The following is a 19,975-nucleotide window of genomic DNA, read 5'->3' on the forward strand; positions in this document are numbered from 1 at the left end:
GCTGAGTGCGGCGTAAAACTAAACTCACTCACTCACTCACTCACAAATGGGTCAAATTTTGAAACATCCTTGCCGAACAAAAACCAGTAGTATGTCATACATGATGTAAAGGGAAGATGAATAGTAGATAATTACTGAAGCCCAGATAGATATTCACTCTTGCGCGTGCACGCATCAACATGAACGATTGTTAACCCCTGTACGCCAGCTGATAGGATTGGGTAGTCAGGTTTGCTGACTTGGTTGTCACGTCGTCGTGACCCAGTTGTGCAGAGCAATGCTCATGCTGTTGATCACCGGATTGTCAGTCGGTTATGTACAGAGCAGCACAATTTAGTTGGAATATTCTTGAGGTGTGTGACGTTATATAACTAGTAGTGAGTGATAATGAATTTACGCAACATTCCAGCATTTTGACAATGGAGAAACCAGAAATTGGCTTCAAACCTTGTGGGGAATTCAACCTGGGTCTTCCGCGTGACGTTCTAATAATAAATAAGCACACAGAGCACTGGCGATGGAGTTGGAAAGACTTCGTGTGGACGACTCAGTCTAAAAGTATTAGACTAGTACAAATTCAAGGTTGGATGAACCATTTAGGTGAGCCGTAACAGTTTGATGAAGTCACCTAATTTAACAAATGGCGGATACACTGACACAGGTCGTATCCGCCATTTAAAGTATGGTGAAACCCCCGACACCTCGTCGGTTGCTGACAGTCAAAGGAATATAAGCAGGACAAGTTTAGTATCACGAAAGGGTCTCTTAGGGCGTATAAAAAAAATAGTCATGAATATTTATCAGTTATATCCAGTGATGACATCAGCTACTGCACCAACGGTGGCACTAGTGATAGCACCACTGATGACACCAGTCATGGCACATTGATGACATCAGTGATGACACCAGTGATGACATCAGTGATGGCATCGGTTATGAAACGTGATGACATCAGTGATAACACCAGTAATGGCATCAGTGATGGTACCAGTGATGACACCAATGATGACACCAGTGATGACACTAGCATGTCTTGCACCCGCACTCACAATTTTGCAGGTGGGGCGGTATGGTAGCCCAGTGCTAAAAGCATCCGCTCTTGACGCCGAAGACGCTAGTTAAATTCCCCATACTGGTACAATGTTTGAAGCCCGCGGAACATTGCTAAAAGCGGCGTAAAAACCACTCACTATTTGCATGAAGTGTTTCTTGCCCAACTCTAAGTTTGCCATGCGATGGTGCCATGTGGAAAAATAACTTTCAGTTCTTATAATGTGGCATGCTATTTTTAAACTTTTTTCAGATGCATGTCTAATCAGAATAACAGGGAAATATAATATGTATATAAATGTGACGAAGGACATAAACAATGGTTTATGGCACTTCAAGATTTGTGAGTCTGTGCCCATGATCTTCTGAAATATGTGTGAACCATGAGAACACTTGGCTTAAATAATATGCTCAAAACTTGTGCAAACAGCCTTGGTAGACAAAATGGTTATTTGTTATAAGAACATGAAAAAACGCGTTTGACAGGTAAATATTTCATTCCGTGCTTCTTGCTACCGTGGCCATAAAAATCCACGAGATGTGAAATCCATACTTTCGTTTGTCATTCCAAGTGGGTTTATATGTTGTAATGTGGTGTCTGATAGGATGTGATCAAATACCAACTGTCAGAATGCAGTGAAAAATATACAAATTATTCAAACCGTCAACTCCAGGACAGACAAAAGCTTTTCACAGAATTGATTCCTTCTATAGTGTTGCAAAGCCTATTTGTTTGTTCGTGGACATACATATTCGTGTACTTGTTCGCAATGATTGGCGTCACGGAGTCTGGATAATGATAATGTACTTCTTGATTGTTTTGCCTCCACTTATTGTTAAAACAATTGCGCCGTGGAGTCAGATCTGGTACGATCCAACGTTTGTGAATAAACAAACCACGTCAACATAGTTGTCTTGTTTTGTCATATGTGTTGTTACATCGTTATCGCTGTATTTGACGGGTATTTTCTTTGTCAAATATAATAAATAAGCGTGACAAGAAATGGTTATTTTGACACATAATTTTGGTGTCTCACCGAAAACAGTTTGGTTCAATCAGTACTGCTACGGACATGACTATGCTGGGAAATATATTGGATTTGGCAACTACTTTGGAGAGGGAGTGACATCTGGTCTTGTATCCAGTGTTGTGTTCGACAAGGATGTTTTTGCTACTGGAGACTTTATTCGACAAAATAAAATGACAGGTTTTTACATCCCGGTGAATAACTCATATACATTTTATTGGGTCTGTTGTAGGCGTTTGTACCAAAATACCATCTATATTTAGGTCGGGTTGTGGGGCGGTGGAGTAGCCTAGTGGTCACTCGTCCCGCCGAAGACCAGGGTTCGATTCCTATATGAATACAATGAGCTAAGACCATTTCAGGTGTCCCCCACCATGATATTGATGAAATATTGTCAAAAGCAGCGTAGAAGAGTACTCACTCAGTAGGAATTTTCACTTAATATAATGTCTATTGACAATGGAAAAAAATGTCACCGTTATAATCAAAACCCTCCATGTCCTATGATTCATTCGGAACACACAAGTGGCAAGACATAACATATCCCACCAGTCTGCTGAAGGCAATAAACCACCCCAAACACTTACGGTAATGACGTATAGATTCAGACATTTACAACTATCGGGCAGACAAGACAACAAGAGCAGATCTAAAAATACTGTAATGCACATACTTGCATGGGTACAATAGCGTCTACATGTACATGACCTCAAATAATGATTGCTGAAAATCTATTATTCCAAGACAGTAACTTTTTTTGTCTGGTGGATAGAGCATCTGCCAGAGCGAGGACTATTGGTCATGCCAAGTCCGGACAATTGCTAGCTTACTAGTACCAGTGGGATACCATGCCATGATTAAACATGTATACCACATTATGAAACAGATCACAGACCTCAGACCATTTAATCCTTCATCCCGTTAATGCAAAACGCTAGGCAGAACAACATTAAGTACCGGGTTTTAACGTCTTGGGGCATGACGCAAAGGGCAAGTGTTTTTGCAATGCCCTAATATCACCAAACTGACCATTTAAACCGTGATTTTGTATGCAGGTGTGGACAGATTCACACAGACCTTCATGCAGATACATCTGTATCTCTTCTTTAAATGAAACACCGTTACTAAATGCATTCATTTGGAAAATATCTAAATGTCCAAAGTTCCCTTCCTCCGCGTAAGGACAAACAAATATACTGCAGGTCACAGAACATGTACACCTGTGACTGATGGTGGCTGAAAATGATTCAAACATGAACTGGTTATTCGATAATGATGTATCTGATGCAGAGCACAGAACACAACTCCGAGGTGTGGGCTGAGATACGAGGGCAAGGCAGGGCAAGGACCGTGCGTCTATAACCGAGAGCATGAAGAAGCGGGAATATGGAAGTGCATCACTTTTGTCACCGATGCGTCAAATTGGAAAATTGTCAAATTGCCCTCAACAGGTCTACCATTAAACTTATTGAATGTTTATTGCTGCTTTAATGCTGTCACCTTGAAACAACTTGTTGGCAAGACTCTTTGACGTCACTGGAGACAGAACGTGGTCGCGTATGTGTCCAATCAAACTTTCGTGTTAGGTTTTTGTGACGGTGTTTAATTTCGAAACATAGATTTTTTAAAACCTTGTATTAAACCTAACCCTGGGGTAATCTAAACAAAATTGCTAATTTCATGTGAGGCTTTTAAACGATGATTTAATTATGTCGGTTACTTAATCCAATTGTTAAACTTGGTAACTTGATGGTCCTCACTCAGTCGGTGAAGGCTTAAAAGTATGCATTACATAGATACATGTAAGTTAATAGCCAGTGGTTCGGCGACTTGTCTTTCAGTCTCATAAAATTGATGACGTTTGTATTTTTGTCACATCGCATTTCTAGTTAATGTATAAATTTTCATCTTAATGTATAAATGTTCACATTACAGGTATTATGCATCGCACAGTTCCTCGACAGGCAGACTGTTGTTTGTTTTTTTATATTTACATCCCAACCATAGCTACTCATGCTATTGAAATCCAATTCACATTTATTACTCAATGAATAAAGTAAATTATCCAGGAATCTTCTGTTAAAATGTAAACAGTCTGAACAACCTCTTGTTCGATGTATGTACATTGGAATCAGGTTCTTTCACCGATGCAATGTAATTACATCAAGTCCGTTGACGCTGAACGCCCATTTGTAATTGACCTCCCATACAACTGTGCTAATTTAAACCTGACCACCTCATCTGTAAAGATAGGTAATGTCTGGATGAAACAGAAAGTGACGAGAAATCAATGTTACATTTTATTCCATTTCCTTGGATATATTTCATCTGTATGGACATACTTGTCAATATATAGTCAGTATATTAATAGTACTTTTTCCCTTAATCATTCTCTTGTGGTTTGCTCGCAAAATGGAATACCCCCTACTGTTTTGAATGGTACGTCACTAGCGTGTAATTATAAATAACTGTAGCGTGATGGCCGTACACCTACCTACTCTCACGTCGGCATTGTTCAGATATGCACGCTTACAGTGTATGCTTGCACAAAGTGCGTCTGGCTCACACGAGTTTTTTAATATATAAGACAAAGGGAAAATAAGTGTTTGGGAATTAGCAATGTTTAAAATTCAACGTGGCTCCGGCCCATTTTAAGAAACTGCTCTAGGAGGTGACTGAAATAGTAAAACTAGCAGTTCAGTTTGGTAATGGTTGTTTTCAAGGTTTGTTTTTTACCACGGTATACAACCAGTGATATAACATTATTTTTAAAGTCACATTTTTCGGGAAGGAGTGCAGAGAAAGCACAGGTTAATCACATGTAACGTAAAACACAACATTGCAGATTCTGATACCTTTCGGTATGTACTTACCGAAACAAATCATTAAAAATGCCTATTCAACCTGTAAAGTTGAAAAATGCGATGAAAAAAAACCCGCGAAATCAAACGATTCACTATTTTTCCCAGCGCTTGGAAAATGTGGTTTCAACAGCTGTGCTGCACTGCGTTCATAACGCATGCGCATTGAATAGGTTCGCTGAGTATGAGGTCGTGAGCAGTAGTCTTATCTTGGTCGTGCACACAAACAAGTACACATTCTAACCGTTGCATAAAAAAACATGTTGATTGTGATAAGCAGACTCTGTCACAGAGAAAACTGGTTTATTGACACTTACATGTCTGCCTGTCTGCAATGGCAGTATGCAATGCACTACTTCCATCACTGACCACATGCAATTAACACCAATCGGGCTTGTAAGCCATAAACAAAGAGCCGGCTAAGCGTATCGGCAAATGAACCAGTGTGCACTGAAAAGACTTCGCTTCACTTGAGTGAACACTCACCGGCTCTGACTGGGTTCAGTATCACGGCTGCTTCGTTCCGAGGGAGGTAACGCCAAGTACAATACATTGCACTTTTAATTTGCGGTTATACGGATATTATCCTGATAATTTTGTTCAGTTGCTTTTTTTCCTTAATCAACAATGCATTTTATATATGATGAATAAGTGATAACTGTGTATTAATTGTGTTTGATTTTGTCGGCTCTTGAGAACGTGTTTCTCGAACGCCTCCCTCGTAGAACACAATGAACTGTGTCAATATTTTAATGATTGCTGAACACGTTTTCGTATTTTTAGGATTTCGGGTTAGACTGCAATTCATCGGTACGCTTTTAAGCCAAACACCTTATGACAAGTCTAAAGTTGTAACCTTGAAACCACCGTTCCCATGTCGGCCCGGCACTACACTGTAACGACCCCTTGTACTTGAATTCATTAACACTGACAGGTCATTTGGGGAACATTGTCCACTCAAGGACACTCGCCTGTGTATAAGGAACTGCAGTTTTTTAGGCTTCGAAGTACTTGGAACCGGTTCATGGAACCAGTGCATCCTCGTTTACAACATCCATGTTCTGTTTAATGAAGTGTCCTGCACACTGAAGGGTTTGTGGGGTGGGGGTTGTTTTGTTTGGGTTTTCTTTTTTTTAATCTGGCCAGTAAATTTACTCAGACAGGATAGACATTCATTGTTTCAGACCACTTTTTACAAAAAATGTAACAAATACAGATTTTATCTTTATTGAAGTAATATTAAGTAAATTAATGTCAGTACCAAGATTTAATGACGTATGTGGTTGTAATGATTTTTAGTATGCTTCATTTTTATTCAGTTAGGGAGCACTTTGTCTGCTTCATCAGTGAGGGTAGTTTTGTAATGCGATTTGTCGCCGTTGCTTGGAATTAAGTCTTATTCGTCAATTGTGTTTATCAGCAGAGTTCACTTGAGTTTCTAGTTCCCAGCTGCCTCCTCCTGAAGTAGATGAGGATGACTTCCATTTCATTTCGATTGTACACATAGAGAGCAGGGGAAGGTCCTGTCGGTAGATTTGTCCATCACCCAGCTTACAAGCGCAGACTGACATGAAGCGCTGACCAGTGTTTCGTTGTTCAAAACAACCTTAGCTAAGATCAACCTTAGACAGTAAGGTTAGAGTTATTATCACCTTAAGAAAACAATACACCCGTTGCACAAAACAACCTTAAGGCAACCTTAACTCGGACTCCACCCTTAACCGTAACGTGAACCAAGGCTGAACTCTTCGGCGCAGTAATGGAAGCGTCCCTCATTCTGTTGCTGTACACTCTCTGCTTCCTCAAACTTCTCTCAGTCTCGTTGTATAAATAAAAGCAGCCGCCATGTTCCCTTCCCAACCCTAAAGACACTAAGGTTGGGTCGGACCAACCTTAGTCATCAACCTTAACTTAAGCTTACCCTGAGTTAAGGTTGCTTCACACAACGGGTGGCTAACCTTAGTAAAGGTGTAAGGTTGTAATCTTGGAGATAAGTTTGACCTTAAGAGATGAGGTTGTTTTGAACAACGGAGCACGAGGCTCTAAAGCAGCATATTGTCCATGATGATATATAAATCATCTTCAAAATATTATATTTTGACAGTGTTTCAAGACGTTTCGGGACGGTGAAGTTGCCTAACGGTTAATGCGTCCGCTCGTCTCGACGAACATTTACGTTCGATTCCCAAAATTGGTACATTATGTGAAGTCCATTTCAAGAACATGAAAATATGTGTCCAAATAATACAAATACTAACTTTAAGCATGATATTGGAACATGGCGAATAAAGCTTTTATTCGAATCGAACCGTTCGTAAACAATATTTAATACTTTTACTGTATTTACGAATTTGTAAAGAAGGTACTTGAACCAAAACGAACGCGTTGTAGATGCATTCTTCATGGGTAAAATTTCCCCTAATCGCAAAAAATGTTTTGTGAATACAGTTACCGCGACAAAGCCCTTTCAACATCCAGGTGAAATTAAATCTCTTGTTGATCACTGTCAATTGCGCAGTTGTGACTGTTTCATAAACATATTTTTTCTTAATGCCGAAGACGATCCGCTATCATTCGTGCTCCCTGGTTTTTACTCTATTTAATTTTATAAATTCGGTTTATAAGTCCGTTTGTCCTCAAACAATTATCGTAGCGCTACGACAGCCGTACATCTGTGTTGAAGCAATCACCTCAGGACTGCGCTCACTTTGTGGAATCAGGACCTTGTGGAATGGGCCCCCTGAGTGTAAGTGAGTGAGTGAGTCAGTGAGTTTTACGCCGCACTCAGCAATATTCCAGCTATGTGTAAATAATCGAGTCCGAACCAGTCAGCCCAGTGATCAGCAGCATGAGCATCGATCTTTGCAATTGGGAACCGATGACATGTGTCAACCAAGTCAGCAAGCATGACCACGCGATCCCTTTAGTCAACTCTTACGACAAGCATGATCGCCGTTTATGGCAAGCATGGATTGCTGAAGGCCTTCACGGGTCCCTGAGTGTAAAGGTAACAGTCATAACTAACCTAATCCCACAACGTGATGTTACTGCAGTTCTGAAGTTGATGAAACATGTGCAGATTTCCACATACATCATTTCATTTTGATGTTCTTAGTCATCATTTTGATGTTCTTAGTCATCATTTTGATGTTCTTAGTCATCATTTTGATGTTCTTAGTCAGCAGACATTTCTTAGTGCCATCATTCATACTGTCGAAGTGTGAGAATAAGCTGGATCAGCTAGTATCATCTTTTGCGTCATTAACGTGAATATTTCAATCCATAGCAAAGGCAGGGTATACTGATTGCCCATTCTGCCTTTGTTCAGCCGAATTTATGCCTTCCCAAACGGGAGTTTTAATATCTGGTTTATCACATGCTCTGAACGTGTACAGGCCAGTAAGGTTAAACACGGGTTCCACGGTCTCCTTATATGCCACAAGAATAATATAACTGCAAACAAGTATATAGAAGGTACGCTGTCACAACGGTAGCAGACAGCCACCTCCACAGACTGAAATGAGCTGATTGTGTTTAGCGGTAAACCTCCAGGCCCAAAATCGATATTTCAAGGTATTGACTGTGACTGTGCCGTTGTACAAAGCAAATCTTAGCGCTAAGTTGATCCTAACTCCCAAACCTTTACTCTCCCGTATCACCCCCGAATGGGAGATCTCACGGTTTAGTTTACACCCATCACTCCCGATGAAAATATCTTCAGGATATGCATCCACGCTCCAAAATTCCGGGAAGGTTACTGTGCACGGCGCATGGCTGCAAGGGAAGAAGAGACAGATATATACAATATATATTTCGCCGACTATAAATGTTGACCTAACACGTGATCTAAAACGGAATTTGGCGGCGTCAGCGAAGTCTTCATTATATAGAAACGACAGATATTACATGTCATGTGACTGAAACCTTACCATGAGTTTATGAACAGTGTCTTGAGTACTTACACCATGGTAGCCTGCAGTTTGTAAGATATAACAACTCGCGGACAAGCAGTTGAGCTTGTACATGATACATTGACCAAACTTAGGCACATAAGATTGTTCCTGCAAAAAATTAAAAAAACATCCGTACCACTAAAACAATACACTAGTTACTTCGTAACTGAACATTAACGCAGACCTACGTCTGGCATACTGTTAAGGTTGTTTTGTATAAATGCACCATGATGAGGATGAATAGGTTCCGACATGGGAAAGTCTTCGAAAAGTAGATTTTGTTTCGTCATATATTCAAGAAATTACTGTCACCTGGCAGCGTGGAAATACTCAGGTGTAAATCACAATGATAGCCCCAAAAATTATGTAGTGTGTAGAAGAGAGAGAGGAAGCACATAATCTAATTCTTAATACCGGTCAAAATAAAAGTCAGTATACAGCCATTATGTCAGCGTAATTGGTTGGTTGGTTTGTAGCTTAATGAAGCAATATTCCAGCTATGTCACGGCGGTGTGTAAATAATCGAGTCTGGACCAGAATATCAAGTGATCAACGACATGAGCTTTGATCTACGCAACTAGGATACGATGACATGTGTCAGGTGAGGGATGAAATATATTTTAGCGTCGCACTTAAGAATAATTCGCTCATATGACTACGTACATCCGTATATATGTTTTGCTGCTTGTACTAACCCAGACTTGAGATAGCTTGATAGTGCAATCTCACTAAGGTACCATGCCTCAGTTAAGCATCGATTCCCGACTTAGACATATTATACTGACTCTGAGCCGTCCAGCGGGGCGGTGGGGTAGCCTAGTGGTTAAAGCGGTCGCTCGTCACGCCGAAGACCCGCGTTCGATTCTCCACATGGGTACAATGTGTGAAGCCCATTTTCTGGTGTCCCCCGCCGTGATATTGCTGGAATATTGCTAAAAGCGGCGTAAAACTAAACTCACTCACTCACTGAGCCGTCCACTCCATCTTGTACACATTAATGCCGAACGTCAGGCAGGGACCAACATTTCAACGTCTCTTGGTATGACGCTGCCTGGAATCGAACCCTCGACCTTCCGCTCTCCGCTCGCACGAAAGTGGTATTGACATGTCTGCTAGTCTGAGTGAGTGAGTGAGTGAGTGAGTTAGTGAGTTTAAATTTACCCCACGCTCAGCAAAATTCCAGCTATATGGCGGCGGTTTGTACATAATCGAGTCTGGACTAAACAATCCAGTGATCAACGACATGAGCATCGATCTGCGCATTTGGGAACCGATGACATGTGTAAACCAAGTCAGCGAGCCTCACTTTCCGATCCCGTCGCCTCAAAGGACAAACGTAGGCGCCAAAAAAGACAAACGTTATGGCAAGCATGCGTTGCTGAAAACCAGCATGGGTCAGGCAGCTAGTCCAACCAACAGATACCGTTTTTTCACCTCCCACGACATACATGATGTCACACCATTAATCCAGTGTTTATGTCACAGAATCAAGAACTAATGCCACGCCGTGTACCCAGAGTCCGGTGGTATTTGAAGCAGTGATGTCCGAATTACTCAGGATATGATGTATGAGTACATATGTCCCAATGCCCTTTCCTGAAATCAAATAACGTATCCAACTTTGCATGTTGCCCTTTTCAACGCCCTGTAGCTGGCGCAAATAGACAATTGTTTTGTATAATGAACTGAGTATGTATTTATTGTGCACACTATATTTTGCTTCATCAGACAAACAGAACAGCAATTCAGTCAACAAATGCACCCAAGCTTTTCATTCCTCAAGATCCTTCAGATATAATTCTTTTCAATTTTCCCACAGTTCGATATTTTATACAATCTTTGTGCATACACGTAAATAAATCCATGGGGATTTAAAAACTGAAGAAGTTTAGTTCAATCTCATTTTGCCTTGAAATATAATTACAGCAGTTGTATCGTTCTAGAAGGAGTTAATCAGACTTTTGCTCACAGCATTCTTCCACTAATCTTTCATACCAAGGGAACCTAAGAAAGCCCATGAAAAAATCGAATACTGATCGATAAGGTTTTATAAGCTTTACGGGAAAAAACTTTCCATCAATTTCATGGAGGGATTCGTGGACTGTTCTCTGAAGATTATGTGTGCATTCTTTACAGTAAAATGGAAGCGTGCTCCTGGGGATCGTAACAGAAGGTTGGGATACTCCACTCTTCAAAGCTAACGCTCACCGATCGAAATCGTAAGAATTGAATTGGATCTTATCCAAATCCGGTTGTGATCCGATCCCAACTAAGATCGTTTTCAACGGAATTTAAGTCTTCTGTGAAGTAGATCAGAGACCATTCTTTATATGAATGTGCTCGGCTTAATGTAAATGAACATACAGCACGGTCGTTTGTATTTTACAACTAATATCATTTTCCGTTAAAAATGATTGAAAAGTTTTTACTCATGATTATTTAGCATTTGTACTTCTAAAGAACATTTCATTTCAAAACTGTCCTTTATGACGTCATGTAAACATGAGGATCATGTCGGGGTAGCTACATTCTCCGACTATTCGGACGGGGGGGGGGGGGGGGGGGTAGCCTAGTGGTTAAAGCGTTCGCTCGTCACGCCGAAGACCCGGGTTCGATTACCCATATGGGTACAATGTGTGAAGCCCATTTTCTGGTGCCCCCCGCCGTCATATTGCTGGTATATTGCTAAAACCTAAACGTAAACCTAAACTCACTCACTCACTCTAACTATTCCGACTATTCTCAAAAACTAACTAAATTTGCAATTATATGAAAGAAATAGACTGAACAATGTTTAATCATTCTGCACAATTTAGATCAACGCGTGAGAAAAAGTTCAATGTGTTGTAAAAAATTCTTTGGACAAGTAACTATTTTCGACGTGGCCCGAGTAATTGTGTTTTTGTGGATGGTACTTTTGGTTATCGTACCAAACATAATTTTTATATGTAAAAATAGTTTTGCAAATGAAGACCCTTTGAGGACCGGTTGCTGTGACTCTTGTCAGTTTCATAACTTCTTCCTCAGGAACCATCAGTGAGTGAGTTTAGTTTTAGGTCGCACTCAGCAATATTCCAGCTACATGGAGGCCATCTGTAAATAAGCAATTCTGGACTACACAATCCAGTGATCAAACAGAATGAGCATCGATCTGTGCAACTGGCAACAGATGACATGTGTCATCCAAGTCAGCGAGTCTGAGCACTCGATCCCGTTAGTCACCTCATATGACAAGCATAGTCGCCTTTGTGGCAAGCAAGAGTTGCTAAGGGCCTGTTCTACCCCGGATCTTCACGGGTCTCTGGAACCATCAAATTTTCTAAAAATTATCACGATTAATTACTTGTAAGAGACGTATCACATGAATTATTGATTCCCTATAATTCCCGTTTAAAGGTTTTAGATTATACATACTTTGGCGTTTGTACTTCTAAAGAGTGCTTTTCTTCAAAACTGACTTTCATAACATTGTGTATGCATGAACGCAGCATCATGCATCATAAAGTGTTGATTTAATGTAATAACTAAACCTAATTTTTTTTTCAGCTATTCCGACTGCTTTCTGTTTTCAAAAACCTTGTTTCCATAGGGATGGTGAGGTAGCCTTGTGGCGAAAACGCTGGCACGTCACCCCCGATGAAATAGCTGTTTTAAAACTGTTGATTTCGACATTAAACAAACATTTCAGTCTTGCCTGTATGGATCATGTAACTTGCAAACCTAATGCTTATTTGCCGACATTTTCAACCTGTGACTGGCTTACAATGCTATATTCTCAGTTCCTATGGCACGTGACAAGTAGAGTTAGTGAATTCATTGTATGAGCTTTTTTTCATCCATACAACGAGACAAACTTTACACAATAGCACAAGTCAAGGCACTTTGGAAAATTATTATGTTTACTGTGTAAAGCATGTGGTAGAACAAACTTACAACTGAACATCAACAAGTCTCACTTTCAAGCATTTTAACGACAACTGCCTTGATAAGTCTGCTCCGACTCCGACTCAAGAGTTTGTTTTGTATATTTTTTCCAGGAATAGACTGGTTTCACTCATACATGTTGTTATTTTACAGGTCACATACAAGCAAAAGCTCAAACATAATTAAAACACAGGTATCACTTATTCATGATATGTAAAATGCATTGCAGATGAAGAAAAAAGCAAACTGACCAAATTTTAAGCGTACAATCGCAAATCAAAAGTGAAATATTTGTTATTTGGGTTTACCTCCCTCAAAATGAAGCAGCAGATTATTTACTTGTTTGTGTACCACTGCTCACGACCTCATATTCCTGGCAGACATACTCCGGAAGCGAACATTTTCACTGCGCATGCGTTATGACAGCAGCGCAGCATGGCAGTTGAAACCACTTTTCTCTCAGCGCTGGGGGAAAATTAGTGAATCGTTTGAACTGCGATTTCGCGGGAGTTTTTCGTCCAGTTCAACTTTTCAACTCTATAGGTTGAATTGGCATTTTTGATAATTTGTTTTGGTAAGTGTGTTTTACATTGCATGTGACTTTAAGAGCTGTAATTGTGACCAGACACATTGCTGCCACTACAACGCATCTGTTCCATGTAGAGTTGTATCAGACATTTCAGCTATGATTGTAGCCAGGTGATTACAGCCAGTGTTATAATGAGTTGGAGTCAGTCGCTTTAATACTGTTCTTGTTCTACCACGAAATACAGCTTCATGTGGAAACAGAACTGACGTGGTGAAGCCCTTTGATGCACAACATTGATGCAAAATCCACAAGTTCTGACTTTGTGTCAGCAAACCAAAACAAGTAATAATGTGTGCAGATACTGGGGTGTTAATGATCACAGATGCACGCCATTGGAAAAACACTGTTTAAAGCCAGTTACTCTGAATAAAGGAAAGGGTGTGTATCCCCCGTCAGCTACTCAACTGTGATTTCAATGTGAGTTCACTATTCCATACTGACAAACGCACCCTAACAGAACAATGGGTCAGAAACTGGACAAAACCTACACTGGATGAGGGAAAGGTGAAGGCAGGCAAACCCACACACCCTTGAATATTTTGCATGATTTATCAGGCGTTGCATGTATACATGCTTTTAAATCACCCATCTGAGATGTATACCATTACAAACTGTACGGGACATTGATCTACAAGATTGATAAAATGCAAATGATTACGCCAATGAGGAAACAGATGTCGAGACATTCAGGGAAAACGTGGCAATTTATGCCATTCTTTTGGAAATCTTTCATCAGTATGGATATGGATTATCCTAACCTCATGTGCTTCGACATTGACGATTGACATGCTGGCAAAATGGAATATCCCTTACTTTTTAAATGATATATATACATTATTGTGTGGCAGTGTTATTCATTCTGGAACTCTGTTTCAGGCCTATGACGTTGTTTCTGACGACGCTTTATTCAGGGACGGTGGCGTGATATACTTAGGCTTGTTCTGTATTTAGACACAGCGATCTGGACTGTACTACACTTTTCTACCACATCATGGCCCTTCCCTGTATAGTCCAACTCATAGCATTATTTAGAGTTCCAGAACAGTTACAATAGGTATATAATGCATGTCTTGCTTCTACCATATCACATTACAAGAATATCTGCAGTTCTCTGTTGATCACTTTAACCCTGGATTCTCAACCTTGACCTATTTTGAAAACTTGATCACTGTTGTAATTAGGTGGATGTTACCGTCACTGTCTATATTTTTGTAATCACTATTTATACATTACATTAGCCAATGTATTTGTACTGCAGTATGCTCGGCTCACTCACCTACACCAATACAGACAATGTCATTAATATGATTGAAGCTGAATAACCAAGAAATAAGGAGGCCTCAATGTATGATACATTCTGCTCATCCAAAGCATTCTCAGATTCCATGTGATCGTATATTTATAACAAAAGCAGGGCAATGTTGTTTATTTTCAAAACAACATGTTTCCGATATATGGCTAGTTATAACGTTGAGAACATATACATTCTTCTTTCCTTAGCTTACAGTAAAACGCCTAGTTTTCAAACAATAAAGCTGCAACATTGCCATCAAGAATGTTTATGAGGAAATTACTTCAGCGAATTATTACCAAGCGTCAAATTGTTGTGGTATTATGTTTCACTTCAGAGTTTCCAGTTTCGCCCATGCTCAACTACAAGTACGAACCATCAATAGAACGTCTACCTTTTGTTCTCGATGGAATTCCTTGGTTATGGGCACAGAGCAATTCAAGTAAGATATTTCAACCATTTCCGACAAACGTGACCTTCTTCCACAATCATAAAAATGTTTTGGCAGCGGAAATAACAATCACTGAAAATTTATTACAGATAAAAATTGTACAAATGACCAGGATGTTTTCATTGTTCCCAGATTGGTCATGGGTATGAGCGAGTGTCCAAGACACACAAAGCCCCGGTATTCCATGCTTGTCGTATAAGCAGAGGTAACTAACCTCGAGATCTAATTAAGTGCCTTTACCACCAGCAATGGGTTGATCAATGGATTTTGTTACTGTGACCACATGTTCAGTAACTCATGTGACGCGACAGCAATAAAACACATGAGTGTTCACGTGCTCTAAAGACAGGATTGGCAGAATGACTATGTGCAATTGGTGGAAAGTAAGTCACTTATCATTTTCCCGTCTATTTCAAACTACTGCAAACTCCATTCAAATGGCGAAAGAATTCAATGCAATCCCTCCAACCCGTGCAAACATAAGCTTTAAAAATAACCATTTCTGTAACCAAAAAAATATCGGCCACAAGCACCATTCTTCGATTCCAACATCGTGAGCATATGATGTTACCTGAGCTTGAGACTCCGATCACAAACACATTGAGAGGTCCGACTACTGTTTGAGCACAAGGACAAATGGTACGTATAAAAAGGACTTGCATCCTTATAGTTTTTGACAGTGTTATGTCAAATTTTCAGTTGTTCTCTCAATGTCTTTGAAACTTTGATCATACCACGTCTGAACGAGAGCCATATGAATCTCTCTGAAATATTTGTGTAAGTAGTGAAAAGTTGCCCGGAGCTGCTTGAATGGTCAGTGGTACCTCCCCTCGTCGTTTGGGGAGTTCGATTATTTGATACTTGTGGAAAAAAACGTATTTTTTTCATGATTGTTGTCAGAGTGTATTTTTCATGATTGATGTCAGAATGTGATATATTTTTTTTTACTTTTAGAGGCAGTGAAAAACATTTTTAAGCAAGAACACTTCCAAACTTCCCCTACAGTATCAAACAATTGGTCTCTTACGATACCTCTGAGACCCTGATGCATGATGTGCTGGTGCCATTTCAACGGCTTTTCACAGTGAGCAAAGGAGCCCACCAGAGAGAGTTAACCACAGCCTGGCAGAAACACCATGGCTCAACAGCAATTTCTACACCTAATTTCTTCAAATTGTCTCATATAAAATCTGCTATCACGAAAGCATGATCAGTTAAATCCAAAGAAAGATGTAAATTAAGTAATTTCAATGGAAAAACATGCGTGTTAACAAGGTGATCAATAATCATAATATACAGACACGTCTTCAGGGTTGAGATTTTTCCTTTTAAGATGCATTCCCGTGAAGACACTTTGCTAAAGGTATTTATGTTGAAGTTACTAAACTGAAACTCTTAGACACAGTGGCACCATGAAAGTTACGAAAGAATTATACACCTCAGAACTAGAAACACTGAACTAAACATAATGCATCTGTAAACAGCCAATCACTCTAAAATTGTTCAAACTAATGTGATTCACATCACGCCACCTGCGACTTGTTAGCTTCTGGTTATCAAAACCTATAAGGATGCCTGATATAGCATGGTGTTTCACTAGTACACTTTATACAAAGGATAGCTGTGAAATTAACAATTTAAACATCGACATCCAGACACTCCATCACAGTTTCCCTATGCTGACTGTTTGTAAAAAGTGATTATCTTCTTCATGTTACAAAGTGCACAGAAGTAAATGAGTGGCTATATAATTGTGTCAAAAAACAATTTTGCCCGAAGCAGCATAAATTTTTTTTTCAGTTAAAGTGGCTTAGTTTTCGCAAAGAATTATATCTTTAAGATAAAATCATAGTGAATTCTAATCACATGGCCAAAAGAGACTGATGGGAATCCTGATGTATCCAAATGAACATCTAGAAGTCCCTCTTTTAAGCCTTTCAAATATAATTCTTTTCAATCCAAGGGATACACGCTCAATAAATCTGCTCCAACTGGAGTGTCATTTAGAATGAATAGACTAGAATGATTGGTAGTGAGTTTCATCTTAATAAATGAGGTATATTATACTATTTTAACAACAGCCATACGTGTACAAGAGCTCTCATTTGGAGGAGACACATTTGTGCCACTAAAGAGTTATTAAAGTTGTAGAGTGATTTTAAAATGAACACTTCAAGCTCATGAGTGCTGGCAGTCATGTCAGTCAGTCTCTCTTAAGACTATTCTTTTTACTCCATGGTATATCAACTTCACGTGGAGCAAAAGACTAGCGTGACAAAGCCATCTGACTTTCAAACATTATGACAAAGTACAGGTGTGGTACAATGAACAACAGCATGCGCATCGATCTGCGCATTTGAGAAAGATGACATGTGTAAACCAAGTCAGCGACCCGTCGCCTCTTAGGACAAGCATTGTTGCCTTTTTTGGCAAGTATGGGTTGTTGAAGACCTGAAGATCTTCATGACTCAGTCAAACCACCTGCTACCGTTAGTCGCCTTTCGCGTCAAACCATTAATCCAGTGTTTACGTCACAGATTAGATCCAGAACTAATGCCACGCCGTCTATCCAGAGTCCGGTGGTATTTGATGCAGTGATGGTGTCCGAATCACTCAGGTTATGATGTATGAGTACATATGTCCCAATGCCCTTTCCTGAAATCAAATAACGTATCCAACTTTGCATGTTGCCCTTTTCAACGCCCTGTAGCTGGCGCAAATAGACAGTTGTTTTGTGTAATGAACTGAGCACATATTTATTGTGCACACTATATTTTGCTTCATCAGACAAACAGAACAGAAATTCAGTCTACTTAGAAAACAAAATGTACCCAAGCTTTTCATTCCTCAAGATCCTTCAGATATAATTCTTTTCAATTTTCCCACAGTTCGATATTTTATACTGTCTTTGTGCATACACGTAAATAAATCCATGGGGATTTAAAAACTGAAGAAGTTTAGTTCAATCTCCTTTTCCCTTGGAATATAATTACAGTAGTTGTATCGTTCTAGTAGGAGTTAATCAGACTTTTGCTCACAGCATTCTTCCACTAATCTTTCATACCAAGGGAACCTAAGAAAGCCCATGAAAAAATCGAATACTCATCGATAAGGATTTTTAAACTTTACAGAAAAACACATTCCATCAATTTCATGGAGGGATTCGTGGACTGTTCTCTGAAGATTTTGTGTGCATTCTTTACGGTACAATGGAAGTGTGCTCCTGGTGATCGTAACAGAAGGTTGGGATACTCTACTCTTCAAAGCTAACGCTCTCCGATCGAAATCGGTAGTTTGTAAGAATTGAATTGGAATATTATCACAATCCGGTTGTGTTCTGATCTCAACTAAGATCGTTTTCAATCGGAATTTAAGTCTTTGGCAGTGGAGTAGACCAGGGACCATTTCTTCTATGTATATGCTCGGTACAATGTTAATGTACCTAAAACATGCTCGTTTGTTTTTTATAACTAATTTCATTTCGCGGTAAAAAATTATTGAAAGGTTTTAGTTCATGATTATCTAGCATTTGCACTTCTAAAGAACATTTCATTAAGTGATCATGCTGGGTAGCTACATTCTCCGACTATTCCGACTGCTTGCTGTTTTCAAAAACTAACTAAATTTGCAATTATATAAAAGAAACTACGAAAACAAAAACTGACTCTTGAAAAGTCTACGAATAGGTAGAGAAACAAAAGGCCAGAAAATACCTTATTCCTGACAATAGACTGAACAATGCTTAATCATTCTGCACAATTTAGATCAACGCGTGAGAAAAAGTTCAATGTGTTGTAAAAAGTCCTTTGGACAAGTAACCATTTTCGACGTGGCCCGAGTAGTTGTGTTTTTGTGGATGGTACTTTCGGTTATCGTACCAAACGTACTTTTTATATGTAAAAATAGTTTTGCAAATGAGGACCCTTTGAGGATCGGTTGCTGTGACTCTTGTCAGTTTCATAACTTCTTGCTCCGGAACCATCAGTGAGTGAGTTTAGTTTTACGTCGCACTCAGCAATATTCCAGCTACATGGAGGCCGTCTGTAAATAAACGATTCTGGACTACACAATCCAGTGATCAAACAAATGACATGTGTCATCCAAGTCAGCGAGCCTGAGCACTCGATCCTGTTAGTCACCTCATATGACAAGCATAGTCGCCTTTGTGGCAAGCAAGAGTTGCTAAGGGCCTATTCTACCCCGGATCTTCACATCTTCACAGGTCTCTGGAACCATCAAAATTTCTAAACATTATCACGATTAATTACTTGTAAGAGACGTATCACATGAATTATTGATTCCCTATAATTCCTGTTTAAAGGTTTTAGATTATACATACTTTGGCGTTTGTACTTCTAAAGAGTGCTTATCTTCAAAATTGACTTTCATAACATTGTGTATGCATGAATGCAGCATCATGCATCATAAAGTGTTGATTTAATGTAATAACTAAACCTAATTTTTTTTCAGCTATTCCGACTGCTTTCTGTTTTCAAAAACCTTGTTTCCATAGGGATGGTGAGGTAGCCTTGTGGCGAAAACGCTGGTGCGTCACCCCCGATGAAATAGCTGTTTTAAAACTGTTGATTTCGACATTAAACAAACATTTCAGTCTTGCCTGTATGGATCATGTAACTTGCAAACCTAATGCTTATTTGCCGACATTTTCAACCTGTGACTGGCTTACAATGCTATATTCTCAGTTCCTATGGCATGTGACAAGTAGAGTTAGTGAATTCATTGTATGAGCTTTTTTTCATCCATACAACGAGACAAACTTTACACAATAACACAAGTCAAGGCACTTTGGAAAATTATTATGTTTACT

The 19,975-nt window shown here is 39.5% G+C and overlaps 1 protein-coding gene across 1 annotated transcript in view; it reads left to right on the plus strand.

The window, feature by feature from the left end:
• Window positions 1–19,975, plus strand: part of LOC137267918 (F-actin-capping protein subunit beta) — a 384,252-nt gene that overhangs the window by 108,282 nt on the left and 255,995 nt on the right. The gene's annotated exons all lie outside the window — the stretch shown is intronic.

This window comes from Haliotis asinina, chromosome 16 (assembly GCF_037392515.1).
Source record: "Haliotis asinina isolate JCU_RB_2024 chromosome 16, JCU_Hal_asi_v2, whole genome shotgun sequence".
NCBI lineage: Eukaryota > Metazoa > Mollusca > Gastropoda > Lepetellida > Haliotidae > Haliotis > Haliotis asinina.